The sequence below is a fragment of the Protopterus annectens genome, chromosome 8.part1 (assembly GCF_019279795.1).
Source record: "Protopterus annectens isolate FY-2018-M chromosome 8.part1, PAN1.0, whole genome shotgun sequence".
Lineage (NCBI taxonomy): Eukaryota > Metazoa > Chordata > Ceratodontiformes > Protopteridae > Protopterus > Protopterus annectens.
In genome coordinates, this window is record NC_056742.1 from 439,517,098 (window position 1) to 439,536,496 (window position 19,399).

Genomic DNA, 19,399 nt, shown 5'->3' on the forward strand with positions numbered 1-19,399 from the left:
CTCCTCTCAACCTTCCTAGTGCAAGCAGGCCCAAAATAGGGACAGATTTTGAATATTACTCTCCCTCTCAACCTTCCTAGTGCAAGCAGGCCCAAACATAGGGACAGATTTTGAATATTACTTTCCCTCTTAACCTTCCTAGTGCAAGCAGGCCCAAAAATAGGGACCGATTTTAAATATTACTCTCCCTCTCAACCTTCCTAGTGCAAGCAGGCCCAAAAATAGGGACCGATTTTAAATATTACTCTCCCTCTCAACCTTCCTAGTGCAAGCAGGCCCAAAATAGGGACAGATTTTAAATATTACTCTCCCTCTCAAACTTCCTAGTGCAAGCAAGCCCAAAACTAGGGGCAACTTTTAAATATGACTCTTCCTCAAAATCTTTCTAGTGCAAGCAGGCCCAAAAATAGGGACAGATTTTAAATATTACTCTTCCTTTCAACCATCCTAGTCAAGCAAGCCCAAAAATAGGGACAGATTTTTAATATTACTCTCCCTCTCAACCTTCCTAGTGCAAGCAGGCCCAAAAATAGGGACAGATTTTAAATATTACTCTTCCTCAAAATCTTCCTAGTGCAAGCAGGCCCAAAAAGAGGGACCAATTTTAAATATTACTCTCCCTCTCAACCTTCCTAGTGCAAGCAGGCCCAAAAATAGGGACATATTTTAAATATTACTCTCCCTCTCAACCTTCCTAGTGCAAGCAGGCCCAAAAATAGGGACAGATTTTAAATATTACTCTCCCGCTCAACCTTCCTAGTGCAAGCAGGCCCAAAAATAGGGACCGATTTTAAATATTACTCTCCCTCTCAACCTTCCTAGTGCAAGCAAACCCAAAACTAGGGGCAACTTTAAAATATTACTCTTCCTCAAAATCTTTCTAGTGCAAGCAAGCCCAAAAATAGGGACCGATTTTAAATTTTACTCTCCCTCTCAACCTTCCTAGTGCAAGCAGGCCCAAAATTAGGGACAGATTTTAAATATTACTCTCTCTTTCAACCTTCCTAGTGCAAGCAGGCCCAAAAATAGAGACAGATTTTGAATATTACTCTCCCTCTCAACCTTCCTAGTGCAAGCAGGCCCAAACATAGGGACAGATTTTAAATATTACTTTCCCTCTCAACCTTCCTAGTGCAAGCAGGCCCAAAAATAGGGACCGATTTGAAATATTACTCTCCCTCTCAACCTTCCTAGTGCAAACAGGCCCAAAAATAGGGACTGATTTTAAATATTACTCTCCCTCTCAACCTTCCTAGTGTAAGCAGGCCCAAAAATAGGGACAGATTTAAAATATTACTCTCCCTCTCAAACATCCTAGTGCAAGCAGGCCCAAAAATAGGGACTGATTTTAAATATTACTCCCTCTCAGCCATCCTAATGCAAGCAGGCCCAAAAATAGGGACAGATTTTAAATATTACTCTCCCTCTCAACCTTCCTAATGCAAGCAGGCCCAAAAATAGGGACAAATTTTAAATATTACTCTCCCTCTCAACCTTCCTAGTGCAAGCAAGCCCAAAACTAGGAGCAACTTTTAAATATGACTCTTCCTCAAAATCTTTCTAGTGCAAGCAGGCCCAAAAATAGGGACAGATTTTAAATATTACTCTTCCTTTCAACCTTCCTAGTCAAGCAAGCCCAAAAATAGGGACAGATTTTGAATATTACTCTCCCTCTCAACCTTCCTAGTGCAAGCAGGCCCAAAAATAGGGACAGATTTTAAATATTACTCTTCCTCAAAATCTTCCTAGTGCAAGCAGGCCCAAAAGAGGGACCGATTTTAAATATTACTCTCCTCTCAACCTTCCTAGTGCAAGCAGGCCCAAAAATAGGGACAGATTTTAAATATTACTCTCCCTCTCAACCTTCCTAGTGCAAGCAGGCCCAAAAATAGGGACAGATTTTAAATATTACTCTCCTCTCAACTTCCTAGTGCAAGCAGGCCCAAAAATAGGGACCGATTTTAAATATTACTCTCCTCTCAACCTTCCTAGTGCAAGCAAACCCAAAACGAGGGGCAACTTTAAAATATTACTCTTCCTCAAAATCTTTCTAGTGCAAGCAAGCCCAAAAAGGGACCGATTTTAAATATTACTCTCCCTCTCAACCTTCCTAGTGCAAGCAGGCCCAAAAATAGGGACAGATTTTAAACATTACTTTCCCTCTCAACCTTCCTAGTGCAAGCAGGCCCAAATATAGGGACCGATTTTAAATATTACTCTCCCTCACAACCTTCCTAGTGCAAGCAGGCCCAAAAATAGGGACAGATTTTAAATATTACTCTTCCTCAAAATCTTTCTAGTGCAAGCAAGCCCAAAAATAGGGACCGATTTTAAATATTACTCTCCCTCTCAACCTTCCTAGTGCAAGCAGGCCCAAAAATAGGGACAGATTTTAAACATTACTTTCCCTCTCAACCTTCCTAGTGCAAGCAGGCCCAAATATAGGGACCGATTTTAAATATTACTCTCCCTCTCAACCTTCCTAGTGCAAGCAGGCCCAAAAATAGGGACAGATTTTAAATATTACTCTCCCTCTCAACATTCCTAGTGCAAGCAGGCCCAAAAATAGGGACCAATTTTTAATATTACTCTCCCTCTCAACTTTCCTAGTGCAAGCAGGCCCAAAAATAGGGACATATTTTAAATATTACTCTCCCTATCAACCTTCCTAGTGCAAGCAGGCCCAAAAATAGGGACAGATTTTGAATATTACTCTCCCTCTCAACCTTTCTAGTGCAAGCAGGCCCAAAAATAGGGACAGATTTTGAATATTACTCTCCCTCTCAACCTTCCTAGTGCAAGCAGGCCCAAACATAGGGACAGATTTTAAATATTACTTTCCCTCTCAACCTTCCTAGTGCAAGTAGGCCCAAAAATAGGGACCGATTTTAAATATTACTCTCCCTCTCAACCTTCCTAGTGCAAGCAGGCCCAAAAATAGGGACCGATTTTAAATATTACTCTCCCTCTCAACCTTCCTAGTGCAAGCAGGCCCAAAAATAGGGACCGATTTTAAATATTACTCTCCCTCTCAACCTTCCTAGTGCAACCAGGCCCAAAAATAGGGACAGATTTTAAATATTACTCTCCCTCTTAAACTTCCTAGTGCAAGCAAGCCCAAAACTAGGGGCAACTTTTAAATATGACTCTTCCTCAAAATCTTTCTAGTGCAAGCAGGCCCAAAAATAGGGACAGATTTTAAATATTACTCTTCCTTTCAACCTTCCTAGTCAAGCAAGCCCAAAAATAGGGACAGATTTTGAATATTACTCTCCTCTCAACCTTCCTAGTGCAAGCAGGCCCAAAAATAGGGACAGATTTTAAATATTACTCTTCCTCAAAATCTTCCTAGTGCAAGCAGGCCCAAAAAGAGGGACCGATTTTAAATATTACTCTCCCTCTCAACCTTCCTAGTGCAAGCAGGCCCAAAAATAGGGACATATTTTAAATATTACTCTCGCTCTCAACCTTCCTAGTGCAAGCAGGCCCAAAAATAGGGACAGATTTTAAATATTACTCTCCCTCTCAACCTTCCTAGTGCAAGCAGGCCCAAAAATAGGGACCGATTTTAAATATTACTCTCCCTCTCAACCTTCCTAGTGCAAGCAAACCCAAAACTAGGGGCAACTTTAAAATATTACTCTTCCTCAAAATCTTTCTAGTGCAAGCAAGCCCAAAAATAGGGACCGATTTTAAATATTACTCTCCCTCTCAACCTTCCTAGTGCAAGCAGGCCCAAAAATAGGGACAGATTTTAAACATTACTTTCCCTCTCAACCTTCCTAGTGCAAGCAGACCCAAATATAGGGACCGATTTTAAATATTACTCTCCCTCACAACCTTCCTAGTGCAAGCAGGCCCAAAAATAGGGACAGATTTTAAATATTACTCTCCCTCTCAACCTTCCTAGTGCAAGCAGGCCCAAAATAGGGACAGATTTTAAAATTACTTTCCCTCTCAACCTTCCTAGTGCAAGCCGGCCCAAAAATAGGGACCGATTTTAAATATTACTCTCCCTCTCAACCTTCCTATTGCAAGCAGGCCCAAAAATAGGGACAGATTTTAAATATTACTTTTCCTCTCAACCTTCCTAGTGCAAACAGGCCCAAAAATAGGGACCAATTTTAATATTACTCTCCCTCTCAACTTTCCTAGTGCAAGCAGGCCCAAAAATAGGGACATATTTTAAATATTACTCTCCCTATCAACCTTCCTAGTGCAAGCAGGCCCAAAAATAGGGACAGATTTTAAATATTACTCTTCCTCTCAACCTTCCTAGTCAAGCAAGCCCAAAAATAGGGATAGATTTTGAATATTACTCTCCCTCTCAACCTTCCTAGTGCAAGCAGGCCCAAAAATAGGGACAGATTTTAAATATTACTCTTCCTTAAAATCTTCCTAGTGCAAGCAGGCCCAAAAATAGGGACCGATTTTAAATATTACTCTCCCTCAACCTTCCTAGTGCAAGCAGGCCCAAAAATAGGGACAGATTTTAAATATTACTCTCCCTCTCAACCTTCCTAGTGCAAGCAGGCCCAAAAATAGGGACAGATTTTAAATATTACTCTCCTCTCAACCTTCCTAGTGCAAGCAGGCCCAAAAATAGGGACCGATTTTAAATATTACTCTCCCTCTCAACCTTCCTAGTGCAAGCAAACCCAAAACTAGGGGCAACTTTAAAATATTACTCTTCCTCAAAATCTTTCTAGTGCAAGCAAGCCCAAAAATAGGGACCGATTTTAAATATTACTCTCCCTCTCAACCTTCCTAGTGCAAGCAGGCCCAAAAATAGGGACAGATTTTAAATATTACTCTCCCTCTCAACCTTCCTAGTGCAAGCAGGCCCAAATATAGGGACCGATTTTAAATATTACTCTCCCTCTCAACCTTCCTAGTGCAAGCAGGCCCAAAAATAAGGACAGATTTTAAATATTACTCTCCCTCTCAACCTTCCTAGTGCAAGCAGGCCCAAAAATAGGGACAGATTTTAAAAATTACTTTCCCTCTCAACCTTCCTAGTGCAAGCAGGCCCAAAAATAGGGATCGATTTTAAATATTACTCTCCCTCTCAACCTTCCTAGTGCAAGCACGCCCAAAAATACGGACAGATTTTAAATATTACTCTCCCTCTCAACCTTCCTAGTGCAAGCAGGACCAAAAATAGGGACCGATTTTAAATATTTCTCTCCCTCTCAACCTTCCTAGTGCAAGCAAACCCAAAACTAGGGGCAACTTTAAAATATTACTCTTCCTCAAAATCTTTCTAGTGCAAGCAGGCCCAAAAATAGGGACAGATTTTAAATATTACTCTCCCTCTCAACCTTCCTAGTGCAAGCAGGCCCAAAAATAGGGACCGATTTTAAATATTACTCTCCCTCTCAACCTTCCTAGTGCAAGCAGGCCCAAAAATAGGGACAGATTTTAAAAATTACTTTCCCTCTCAACCTTTCTAGTGCAAGCAGGCCCAAAAATAGGGACAGATTTTAAATATTACTCTCCCTCTCAACCTTCCTAGTGCAAGCAGGCCCAAAAATAGGGACAGATTTTAAATATTACTTTCCCTCTCAACCTTCCTAATGCAAGCAGGCCCAAAAATAGGGACCGATTTTAAATATTACTCTCCCTCTCAACCTTCCTAGTGCAAGCAGGCCCAAAAATAGGGACAGATTTTAAATATTACTCTCCCTCTCAACCTTCCTAGTGCAAGCTGGCCCAAAAATAGGGAGAGATTTTAAATATTACTCTCCCTCTCAACCTTCCTAGTGCAAGCAAGCCCAAAATTAGGGACAGATTTTAAATATTACTCTCTCTTTCAACCTTCCTAGTGCAAGCAGGCCCAAAAATAGGGACAGATTTTTGAATATTACTCTCCCTCTCAACCTTCCTAGTGCAAGCAGGCCCAAACATAGGGACAGATTTTAAATATTACTTTCCCTCTCAACCTTCCTAGTGCAAGCAGGCCCAAAAATAGGGACCAATTTGAAATATTACTCTCCCTCTCAACCTTCCTAGTGCAAACAGGCCCAAAAATAGGGACTGATTTTAAATATTACTCTCCCTCTCAACCTTCCTAGTGGAAGCAGGCCCAAAAATAGGGACAGATTTAAAATATTACTCTCCCTCTCAAACATCCTAGTGCAAGCAGGCCCAAAAATAGGGACTGATTTTAAATATTACTCTCCCTCTCAGCCATCCTAATGCAAGCAGGCCCAAAAATAGGGACAGATTTTAAATATTACTCTCCTCTCAACCTTCCTAATGCAAGCAGGCCCAAAATAGGGATAAATTTTAAATATTACTCTCCTCTCAACCTTCCTAGTGCAAGCAAGCCCAAAACTAGGGCAACTTTTAAATATGACTCTTCCTCAAAATCTTTCTAGTGCAAGCAGGCCCAAAAATAGGGACAGATTTTAAATATTACTCTTCCTTTCAACCTTCCTAGTCAAGCAAGCCCAAAAATAGGGACAGATTTTGAATATTACTCTCCTCTCCATCTTCCTAGTGCAAGCAGGCCCAAAAATAGGGACAGATTTTAAATATTACTCTTCCTCAAAATCTTTCTAGTGCAAGCAGGCCCAAAAAGAGGGACCGATTTTAAATATTACTCTCCCTCTCAACCTTCCTAGTGCAAGCAGGCCCAAAAATAGGGACAGATTTTAAATATTACTCTCCCTCTCAACCTTCCTAGTGCAAGCAGGCCCAAAAATAGGGACAGATTTTAAATATTACTCTCCCTCTCAACCTTCCTAGTGCAAGCAAGCCCAAAAATAGGGACCGATTTTAAATATTACTCTCCCTCTCAACCTTCCTAGTGCAAGCAAACCCAAAACTAGGGGCAACTTTAAAATATTACTCTTCCTCAAAATCTTTCTAGTGCAAGCAAGCCCAAAAATAGGGACCGATTTTAAATATTACTCTCCCTCTCAACCCTCAACCTTCCTAGCGCAAGCAGGCCCAAAAATAGGGACAGATTTTAAACATTACTTTCCCTCTCAACCTTCCTAGTGCAAGCAGGCCCAAATATAGGGACCGATTTTAAATATTACTCTCCCTCACAACCTTCCTAGTGCAAGCAGGCCCAAAAATAGGGACCGATTTTAAATATTACTCTCCCTCACAACCTTCCTAGTGCAAGCAGGCCCAAAAATAGGGACAGATTTTAAATATTACTCTCCCTCTCAACCTTCCTAGTGCAAGCAGGCCCAAAAATAGGGACAGATTTTAAATATTACTCTTCCTCAAAATCTTTCTAGTGCAAGCAGGCCCAAAAGAGGGACCGATTTTAAATATTACTCTCCCTCTCAACCTTCCTAGTGCAAGCAGGCCCAAAAATAGGGACAGATTTTAAATATTACTCTCCCTCTCAACCTTCCTAGTGCAAGCAGGCCCAAAAATAGGGACCGATTTTAAATATTACTCTCCCTCTCAACCTTCCTAGTGCAAGCAAACCCAAAACTAGGGGCAACTTTAAAATATTACTCTTCCTCAAAATCTTTCAAGTGCAAGCAAGCCCAAAAATAGGGACCGATTTTAAATATTACTCTCCCTCTCAACCTTCCTAGTGCAAGCAGGCCCAAAAATAGGGACAGATTTTAAATATTACTCTCCCTTTCAACATTCCTAGTGCAAGCAGGCCCAAAAATAGGGACCAATTTTTAATATTACTCTCCCTCTCAACTTTCCTAGTGCAAGCAGGCCCAAAAATAGGGACATATTTTAAATATTACTCTCCCTATCAACCTTCCTAGTGCAAGCAGGCCCAAAAATAGGGACAGATTTTGAATATTACTCTCCCTCTCAACCTTCCTAGTGCAAGCAGGCCCAAAAATAGGGACAGATTTTGAATATTACTCTCCCTCTCAACCTTCCTAGTGCAAGCAGGCCCAAACATAGGGACAGATTTTGAATATTACTTTCCCTCTTAACCTTCCTAGTGCAAGCAGGCCCAAAAATAGGGACCGATTTTAAATATTACTCTCCTCTCAACCTTCCTAGTGCAAGCAGGCCCAAAAATAGGGACAGATTTTAAATATTACTCTCCTCTCAAACTTCCTAGTGCAAGCAAGCCCAAAACTAGGGGCAACTTTTAAATATGACTCTTCCTCAAAATCTTTCTAGTGCAAGCAGGCCCAAAAATAGGGACAGATTTTAAATATTACTCTTCCTTTCAACCTTCCTAGTCAAGCAAGCCCAAAAATAGGGACAGATTTTAATATTACTCTCCTCTCAACCTTCCTAGTGCAAGCAGGCCCAAAAATAGGGACAGATTTTAAATATTACTCTTCCTCAAAATCTTCCTAGTGCAAGCAGGCCCAAAAGAGGGACCAATTTTAAATATTACTCTCCTCTCAACCTTCCTAGTGCAAGCAGGCCCAAAAATAGGGACATATTTTAAATATTACTCTCCTCTCAACCTTCCTAGTGCAAGCAGGCCCAAAATAGGGACAGATTTTAAATATTACTCTCCTCAACCTTCCTAGTGCAAGCAGGCCCAAAAATAGGGACCGATTTTAAATATTACTCTCCTCTCAACCTTCCTAGTGCAAGCAAACCCAAAACTAGGGGCAACTTTAAATATTACTCTTCCTCAAAATCTTTCTAGTGCAAGCAAGCCCAAAAATAGGGACCGATTTTAAATTTTACTCTCCCTCTCAACCTTCCTAGTGCAAGCAGGCCCAAAATTAGGGACAGATTTTAAATATTACTCTCTTTCAACCTTCCTAGTGCAAGCAGGCCCAAAAATAGGGACAGATTTTGAATATTACTCTCCCTCTCAACCTTCCTAGTGCAAGCAGGCCCAAACATAGGGACAGATTTTAAATATTACTTTCCCTCTCAACCTTCCTAGTGCAAGCAGGCCCAAAAATAGGGACCGATTTGAAATATTACTCTCCCTCTCAACCTTCCTAGTGCAAACAGGCCCAAAAATAGGGACTGATTTTAAATATTACTCTCCCTCTCAACCTTCCTAGTGTAAGCAGGCCCAAAAATAGGGACAGATTTAAAATATTACTCTCCCTCTCAAACATCCTAGTGCAAGCAGGCCCAAAAATAGGGACTGATTTTAAATATTACTCGCCCTCTCAGCCATCCTAATGCAAGCAGGCCCAAAAATAGGGACAGATTTTAAATATTACTCTCCCTCTCAACCTTCCTAATGCAAGCAGGCCCAAAAATAGGGACAAATTTTAAATATTACTCTCCCTCTCAACCTTCCTAGTGCAAGCAAGCCCAAAACTAGGAGCAACTTTTAAATATGACTCTTCCTCAAAATCTTTCTAGTGCAAGCAGGCCCAAAAATAGGGACAGATTTTAAATATTACTCTTCCTTTCAACCTTCCTAGTCAAGCAAGCCCAAAAATAGGGACAGATTTTGAATATTACTCTCCCTCTCAACCTTCCTAGTGCAAGCAGGCCCAAAAATAGGGACAGATTTTAAATATTACTCTTCCTCAAAATCTTCCTAGTGCAAGCAGGCCCAAAAAGAGGGACCGATTTTAAATATTACTCTCCCTCTCAACCTTCCTAGTGCAAGCAGGCCCAAAAATAGGGACAGATTTTAAATATTACTCTCCCTCTCAACCTTCCTAGTGCAAGCAGGCCCAAAAATAGGGACAGATTTTAAATATTACTCTCCCTCTCAACTTCCTAGTGCAAGCAGGCCCAAAAATAGGGACCGATTTTAAATATTACTCTCCCTCTCAACCTTCCTAGTGCAAGCAAACCCAAAACTAGGGGCAACTTGAAAATATTACTCTTCCTCAAAATCTTTCTAGTGCAAGCAAGCCCAAAAATAGGGACCGATTTTAAATATTACTCTCCCTCTCAACCTTCCTAGTGCAAGCAGGCCCAAAAATAGGGACAGATTTTAAACATTACTTTCCCTCTCAACCTTCCTAGTGCAAGCAGGCCCAAATATAGGGACCGATTTTAAATATTACTCTCCCTCACAACCTTCCTAGTGCAAGCAGGCCCAAAAATAGGGACAGATTTTAAATATTACTCTTCCTCAAAATCTTTCTAGTGCAAGCAAGCCCAAAAATAGGGACCGATTTTTAATATTACTCTCCCTCTCAACCTTCCTAGTGCAAGCAGGCCCAAAAATAGGGACAGATTTTAAACATTACTTTCCCTCTCAACCTTCCTAGTGCAAGCAGGCCCAAATATAGGGACCGATTTTAAATATTACTCTCCCTCTCAACCTTCCTAGTGCAAGCAGGCCCAAAAATAGGGACAGATTTTAAATATTACTCTCCCTCTCAACATTCCTAGTGCAAGCAGGCCCAAAAATAGGGACCAATTTTTAATATTACTCTCCCTCTCAACTTTCCTAGTGCAAGCAGGCCCAAAAATAGGGACATATTTTAAATATTACTCTCCCTATCAACCTTCCTAGTGCAAGCAGGCCCAAAAATAGGGACAGATTTTGAATATTACTCTCCCTCTCAACCTTTCTAGTGCAAGCAGGCCCAAAATAGGGACAGATTTTGAATATTACTCTCCCTCTCAACCTTCCTAGTGCAAGCAGGCCCAAACATAGGGACAGATTTTAAATATTACTTTCCCTCTCAACCTTCCTAGTGCAAGCAGGCCCAAAAATAGGGACCGATTTTAAATATTACTCTCCCTCTCAACCTTCCTAGTGCAAGCAGGCCCAAAAATAGGGACAGATTTTAAATATTACTCTCCTCTCAACCTTCCTAGTGCAAGCAGGCCCAAAAATAGGGACCGATTTTAAATATTACTCTCCCTCTCAACCTTCCTAGTGCAACCAGGCCCAAAAATAGGGACAGATTTTAAATATTACTCTCCTCTTAAACTTCCTAGTGCAAGCAAGCCCAAAACTAGGGGCAACTTTTAAATATGACTCTTCCTCAAAATCTTTCTAGTGCAAGCAGGCCCAAAAATAGGGACAGATTTTAAATATTACTCTTCCTTTCAACCTTCCTAGTCAAGCAAGCCCAAAAATAGGGACAGATTTTGAATATTACTCTCCCTCTCAACCTTCCTAGTGCAAGCAGGCCCAAAAATAGGGACAGATTTTAAATATTACACTTCCTCAAAATCTTCCTAGTGCAAGCAGGCCCAAAAAGAGGGACCGATTTTAAATATTACTCTCCCTCTCAACCTTCCTAGTGCAAGCAGGCCCAAAAATAGGGACATATTTTAAATATTACTCTCCCTCTCAACCTTCCTAGTGCAAGCAGGCCCAAAAATAGGGACAGATTTTAAATATTACTCTCCCTCTCAACCTTCCTAGTGCAAGCAGGCCCAAAAATAGGGACCGATTTTAAATATTACTCTCCCTCAACCTTCCTAGTGCAAGCAAACCCAAAACTAGGGGCAACTTTAAAATATTACTCTTCCTCAAAATCTTTCTAGTGCAAGCAAGCCCAAAAATAGGGACCGATTTTAAATATTACTCTCCCTCTCAACCTTCCTAGTGCAAGCAGGCCCAAAAATAGGGACAGATTTTAAACATTACTTTCCCTCTCAACCTTCCTAGTGCAAGCAGACCCAAATATAGGGACCGATTTTAAATATTACTCTCCCTCACAACCTTCCTAGTGCAAGCAGGCCCAAAAATAGGGACAGATTTTAAATATTACTCTCCCTCTCAACCTTCCTAGTGCAAGCAGGCCCAAAAATAGGGACAGATTTTAAAAATTACTTTCCCTCTCAACCTTCCTAGTGCAAGCCGGCCCAAAAATAGGGACCGATTTTAAATATTACTCTCCCTCTCAACCTTCCTATTGCAAGCAGGCCCAAAAATAGGGACAGATTTTAAATATTACTCTCCCTCTCAACCTTCCTAGTGCAAACAGGCCCAAAAATAGGGACCAATTTTTAATATTACTCTCCCTCTCAACTTTCCTAGTGCAAGCAGGCCCAAAAATAGGGACATATTTTAAATATTACTCTCCCTATCAACCTTCCTAGTGCAAGCAGGCCCAAAAATAGGGACAGATTTTAAATATTACTCTTCCTCTCAACCTTCCTAGTCAAGCAAGCCCAAAAATAGGGATAGATTTTGAATATTACTCTCCCTCTCAACCTTCCTAGTGCAAGCAGGCCCAAAAATAGGGACAGATTTTAAATATTACTCTTCCTTAAAATCTTCCTAGTGCAAGCAGGCCCAAAAATAGGGACCGATTTTAAATATTACTCTCCCTCAACCTTCCTAGTGCAAGCAGGCCCAAAAATAGGGACAGATTTTAAATATTACTCTCCTCTCAACCTTCCTAGTGCAAGCAGGCCCAAAAATAGGGACAGATTTTAAATATTACTCTCCTCTCAACCTTCCTAGTGCAAGCAGGCCCAAAAATAGGGACCGATTTTAAATATTACTCTCCTCTCAACCTTCCTAGTGCAAGCAAACCCAAAACTAGGGGCAACTTTAAAATATTACTCTTCCTCAAAATCTTTCTAGTGCAAGCAAGCCCAAAAATAGGGACCGATTTTAAATATTACTCTCCCTCTCAACCTTCCTAGTGCAAGCAGGCCCAAAAATAGGGACAGATTTTAAATATTACTCTCCCTCTCAACCTTCCTAGTGCAAGCAGGCCCAAATATAGGGACCGATTTTAAATATTACTCTCCCTCTCAACCTTCCTAGTGCAAGCAGGCCCAAAAATAAGGACAGATTTTAAATATTACTCTCCCTCTCAACCTTCCTAGTGCAAGCAGGCCCAAAAATAGGGACAGATTTTAAAAATTACTTTCCCTCTCAACCTTCCTAGTGCAAGCAGGCCCAAAAATAGGGATCGATTTTAAATATTACTCTCCCTCTCAACCTTCCTAGTGCAAGCACGCCCAAAAATCTGGACAGATTTTAAATATTACTCTCCCTCTCAACCTTCCTAGTGCAAGCAGGACCAAAAATAGGGACCGATTTTAAATATTTCTCTCCCTCTCAACCTTCCTAGTGCAAGCAAACCCAAAACTAGGGGCAACTTTAAAATATTACTCTTCCTCAAAATCTTTCTAGTGCAAGCAGGCCCAAAAATAGGGACAGATTTTAAATATTACTCTCCCTCTCAACCTTCCTAGTGCAAGCAGGCCCAAAAATAGGGACCGATTTTAAATATTACTCTCCCTCTCAACCTTCCTAGTGCAAGCAGGCCCAAAAATAGGGACAGATTTTAAAAATTACTTTCCCTCTCAACCTTTCTAGTGCAAGCAGGCCCAAAAATAGGGACAGATTTTAAATATTACTCTCCCTCTCAACCTTCCTAGTGCAAGCAGGCCCAAAAATAGGGACAGATTTTAAATATTACTTTCCCTCTCAACCTTCCTAATGCAAGCAGGCCCAAAAATAGGGACCGATTTTAAATATTACTCTCCCTCTCAACCTTCCTAGTGCAAGCAGGCCCAAAAATAGGGACAGATTTTAAATATTACTCTCCCTCTCAACCTTCCTAGTGCAAGCAGGCCCAAAATAGGGACCGATTTTTAATATTACTCTCCCTCTCAACCTTCCTAGTGCAAGCAGGCCCAAAAATAGGGACAGATTTTAAATATTACTCTCCCTCTCAACCTTCTTAGTGCAAGCAAGCCCAAAACTAGAGGCAACTTTTAAATATTACTCTTCCTCAAAATCTTTCTAGTGCAAGCAGGCCCAAAAATAGGGACAGATTTTAAATATTACTCTCCCTCTCAACCTTCCTAGTGCAAGCAGGCCCAAAAATAGGGACAGATTTTAAATATTACTCTTCCTTTCAACCTTCCTAGTCAAGCTGGCCCAAAAATAGGGACAGATTTTAAATATTACTCTCCCTCTCAACCTTCCTAGTGCAAGCAAGCCCAAAAATAGGGACTGATTTTAAATATTACTCTCACAAGCTATGAAAGTTGCCAGAATAACAGATGTTTTTGATGGAACAGATTTTCTGAAGGATATGAAGTCTGAAACTCGATTTTTTTTCATTATTTAGTGACTTCAGTCCTCAGTGATTTGTCAGAGAACCCCACATTTTATAAGGAACAGCCAAAAAATGAGTCAAAAATCTGGACATTCAGAGAAAGTCTGGACAGTTGAGATATATGCTCATTTTGTATTTGAGGTAGATGAGATCTAGTATACGGAAGCTGACTATGGTGTTGGACTACAGATTAATTCCTGACTCATCTGTAGCTGGTTATGTAGGCACAACATAGTTCTTAATCTCCTTTCTTGTAAGAAGAATAAAACAATCTTAGCACTATAATCACTTTGCTGATAAAGTTTAATGTATGGATAATTTAAAAAGTAATCTTATACTCTAGCAGTTTAGCATATTTATGTTAGCTCATTAGACAGCTAGACATGCAGATAAATCACTTTGCTATGCTTGCTTCTCTGGACCTAATTTTTCCATTTTAAAGTGGGCTGTAGTTGCAAGAATCATATCAAAATGTCTTTTTTTGCAAAAACTGATGGGGAGTAAAGAAAAGAAACGAGGTCACAAATGCACCCCAGGTTTATTTTATCAAAAGCATGTTATGATAGAATACTCTTTTGAATCCAAATGCATAAAATTCTGTCTACTAATAACAGTACACTGAGATCTTTCAAATCTTCAGTTCAATGTGGTCTCTTTTCACTCAACTCAGTTTCAGTGTTCCTTCATACTGATTATAGAGTGCACTTCCTGAAGCTGATCTGTAGTATTTTATTATTTATTTATTTAACATTTGTTAACCTATACAGAGCAAATCCTTTAAAATGTTAACTGATGATAGAGTGAAGGCATTAATAACTCAGGAACCCACATTTTGTTTCAAACGTAGTAAGAATTTAAATGATTTGCTCTGTACAGACCAACAGAGGGTTAGGAAACCTGTCATGGGGCGACAAGGGACATTCCCCTGTAGACATTGCAAAGCTTGTCAACATATTAGACATAACAACACATTCATCCATCCCGTCTGGAAAGAGCTATTCATTGAAACAATATGCTGACTGTTTGACCAGTAATATTATATACTTGGCTGACTGTATGCAATGTTGTTCATTTTATGTCAGTAAAACAAATTGTAGCTTGAAAGACAGGGTGTTACAACATATGTCAGCTATACGTACAGCCAATATACATTATGGTTATTCATCCAACCAGAAGGTGTGGGGTGACTTGAGAAATATAGTAGAATACAGTGAAACTAAAAGGATAATCAATCTGGGTGTTGACAGGAATGACACCATTCAGGCCAGGTGCTCTATCAAGCCTTTTTTAAAAAAGAGGAGGGCTTTTTACTGAGTCTTTGATTGGCTGTTATGTATTTTAATAGGTGTTCTTAACTTTTGTATGAAGGGCTTTTCAAACCTGAAAGCACTAACCTACTGCATTTTATTAAGCTACTGCATTTTATTACCTACTGCATTTTATTACCTACTGCATTTTATTAAGCTACTGCATTTTATTACCTACTGCATTTTATTACCTACTGCATTTTATTAAGCTACTGCATTTTATTACCTACTGCATTTTATTAAGCTACTGCATTTTATTACCTACTGCATTTTATTACCTACTGCATTTTATTACCTACTGCATTTTATTAAGCTACTGTTTTTTTATCAGCCTGGTGGTCCGGATTGTCTGTTTTTGCTGTTGTCATTCTAAGGGGATGCAATATTTGTCAGCATGGAAGGAGATGGTCAACAGACCGTGCTGTCTGCCAGGGATGGTCTGTACCTCTCCCCTCTTGCCTTCCAAATATTAACTAAAATATTGTCCTCCCTCCATAGAGCCTTTTTTAGGCAATGCCAAACTGAAAGTACTTCCGACGTAGAAAATCAAAACCAAGCAAATCTAAAGGTTTTACTGCTCAAATCTAAGAGTTTAAACAAAAACAAAAAACTCCACTCCTTATACGCTTCCCTCACCCTAGAGAATGTTAACATCTGTGAGGTCACTGAGACATGGTTTAAAGTCGCAGGCAGCACACCAGCAGTACAAGGCTATAATGCCTTCCACACATTTAGACCACTTACTACACAGGCAGGGACTAAAGGTGGAAGTGTCTCGATTTACATCATAAATAAATATATCCCGAGGCTGGTCAAACAGGGCAATGCGGTCACTTGAGCTTCTTCACGTTCAAATCACCATAGGCAAAATCCAATACCACTTCAATGCAAGCTACATATCCCTGTCTATGACACAGGAAAGCCACAACATGTATTTAAACATATTGGAAGCACTCACCTTCCAACATACTACCATATTCATGGATGACTTTAGTTACCGCACTATTAACTGGTAATCATACATGATGCTAAATACCCCACTATTAAGTGGTAATCATACATGATGCCAAATGTACAAGCACACAGATTCCTGGATTTTGTAAACACAAACTCCCTGGACCAGATTGCCAACACACCAACCAGGGATGCAAACATACTGGATCTGGTTCTCATTAATATGGGAGAGTGTTGTACACCCCATAGTGTAATGTTTTCTCTGGTAAGATCAGACCACAAAATGGTCTCTTTTGAAGAAAAAATAATATCTGGAATGCTAGCTAATCCTGGAATATTCAGGAACTACTCTAATGCTAACATCCTACTATTAAGTGATAACCTTGCAAAATTTCAAGCACCCATAATCCCTGAGAACACTACTGCCTGTGCAGTACTGTTCACAAAAACCCTATACAAGCATGTTAATAGCTGCATAGAGGCAGCTGTACCCACCTGAAAAAAGTACATAACTAACACAAAAAACAGACCACCCTGCTGGAATCACAACATCAATAGGTTGTACAACTGAAGGAAGAAATCATTGCAAAAATTAGGAGGTGCAGCACCCAGCAGGATAAAAGCACTCTCATCAAATTAAGCAAACAACTTATAGGACAAATAAAGTCTACCAAAACCAAATATGAGGTGAATTTGGCCTCCCAGGCCAATGACAACCACAAGGGATTATTTAGCAATGTCCACAACCATAAAAGAAATACACAATTGTGTGCAGAACTCATTGTTAATGGAGCCACCTATACTGAGCCAGAAGATATAGCAAACCTACTGGCCAACAAATTCATCTACAAATTTACCCCTCAACTTTCCTTCAAGAAATGCCATCAAAGATAACTCTCTTGCTATCACTATGGAACAGGTCCTTAATGGTCTCTCTCTAGGGCCAACAACAGTGCAGTGGTGGGCCCAGACAATATCCCAAGATGTCTTCTAAACAGTATGAAATGACCTATCAAAACATCTGGAATTGATATCTGACTGTAGGCTCCAAACAGGTTTAGTACCTCATTAATGGAGAACAGCAACAGCCATCTCTGTACACAAGGATGGGCCATTTACAGACCCTGGAAACTACAGAACAATAAGTCTCACTAGTCTCATGCAAAGCCATGGGAAAAAATTATCATGGAAGTGAGCAGTAATGAAATAGGAAACCTCAAGAGACTGGACACAACCTGATCTGGTTTTATCAAGAGCAGGTCATGCCTACTCAACCTGGTAGATTTCTTTGAGAAGGTCACCAAAGCAATGGATGAGGGGAAAATGACTCACACTGCCTACCTTGACCTGGCCAAGGCATTTGACACAATACCCCAGTCAGGCATCATTGACAAACTGAAGTTAGGTACAAACTCACCCAGTGGATAGCCAGCTGGCTCACAGACAAGACCCAGGAATTTATAATTGGGGAGTCCACATTTGCAAAGAGGCCAGTCACAAGCGAGTCCATCAAGGATCAGTCCTGAGACCACTCCTTTTTGTCCTTTAATTTTCTAAAGTCAAGGCCAATGTCAATGGACTCTGGCTGACTAAATTTACAGATGATTGCAAATTAGGAGTTGTAACTGAATTCCTCACCAACACAAATGTTCTTCAGGAAGGGCAAACAGAGACAAATAACTTGTGTCAGAGCCATGGACTAAAACTAAATGCCAAGAAATGCATAATAGTATCCTTCTGGAAGTCATCCAGTCCTGGTAACTATCATGTTGACACAAACCCCTAAGAGTTAAACCAGTAGTCAGGGAATTAGGGATACACGTATACAGTAAATACACACTACAATGCAATGCACTACATCCGCCACAGGAGGAAACAATGAGTATTGTCATGAACACATTAAATTAATGTCTGAATTAAGATTGGATCACTGATAATGAATGTCATTTCAGCATGTCAGACTGATGGCAATTAAATGAATCTGCTCATGTGCACACAGCTGTGATCAGTCTTATATCAATGATGTGTGGTCAAGAAAGGTTTCTCTGTATGACTGTACACATGCCACCCAAGAACTGGAGCACAGTCATGTACACCACAGGACTCAAGGCATGTGTCAAGGTAGCACTCTTACCTTGACAGTGGGTGAGCAAATGTCTACTGCCATGAAATCCAAAGTTAGGTTCACATGTTCATGCAACATATCAACAGATACAATTGATGTGATGTAATGGTTGTTGTGTAATGTCACTGCTCTCTGTCTCTGTTCCACTCAGCTACGTTCACATGTGTTCATGCAACATATTAAAAGATAAAACTGACATGATGTAATGGCTGTTGTGCGATGTAAGTACTCTTCCGGTTCCATTCAGCACATTGGCCAACATTGTAGCAGTTACAGTTTTGGTTTGCTAGTCCAGCACCTAACCCACCTCCCATGTTTGCACAAGTGGCCTGGATCCACACCACACTCATACCTATTGCCAATTTAGTGTGTCCAATCCATCTACTGCATGTCTTTGCAAGATGGGAGGAAACCAGAGCACCCAGAGGAAACCCACACAAACACAGGGAGGACATGCAAACTCTACACAGAAGGCACCCCAGCCAAGAATTAAAGCACAAAACCTCTTTCTATGGGGCAGACGCACTAACTGCTGAGCCAATGTGCCACCATTGATGCCAGTACATTCACACAAAATGAACCTTTATGCTAGAACTGAACGTCAAGCTGTACAACTCCTGCAAATAACAATGGCTATTAATCACACTCTCCACTAAACTATTATCACAGCTGTTGAACTCCACCTATGTGAAGTCATTCAATCAGCTGCACTTTATCTGCCCATAAATTTTATCTGATAAAAGTTGATGGGGGAGGCCTCTGCTACTCTATACTTACAAAGTATAATGGGGGTGTGTCTTTCCTGAAAAACATTTAAGGACACAGATTTTGTTTATAGCCACTCAGTGCTGATTTGGAACACTTGCCTAAGCATTGAGAAAATCAACACCATTGTGGGATCAACGAATGTGCCATGGTGTAAGTGCATTGCCAATTGTCTTAAGTGTGGTTATGTGAAAGCATTACATTATGTGTATGAATCAAGGAATATGTGTCCCTGTAAGTACTTAGATACAATCTTGCTGTATGTCAGACAACATCTGTAGCCCCCAGCTGCTGTCACTGTGATGGTAGAGCAACAATTATACCAA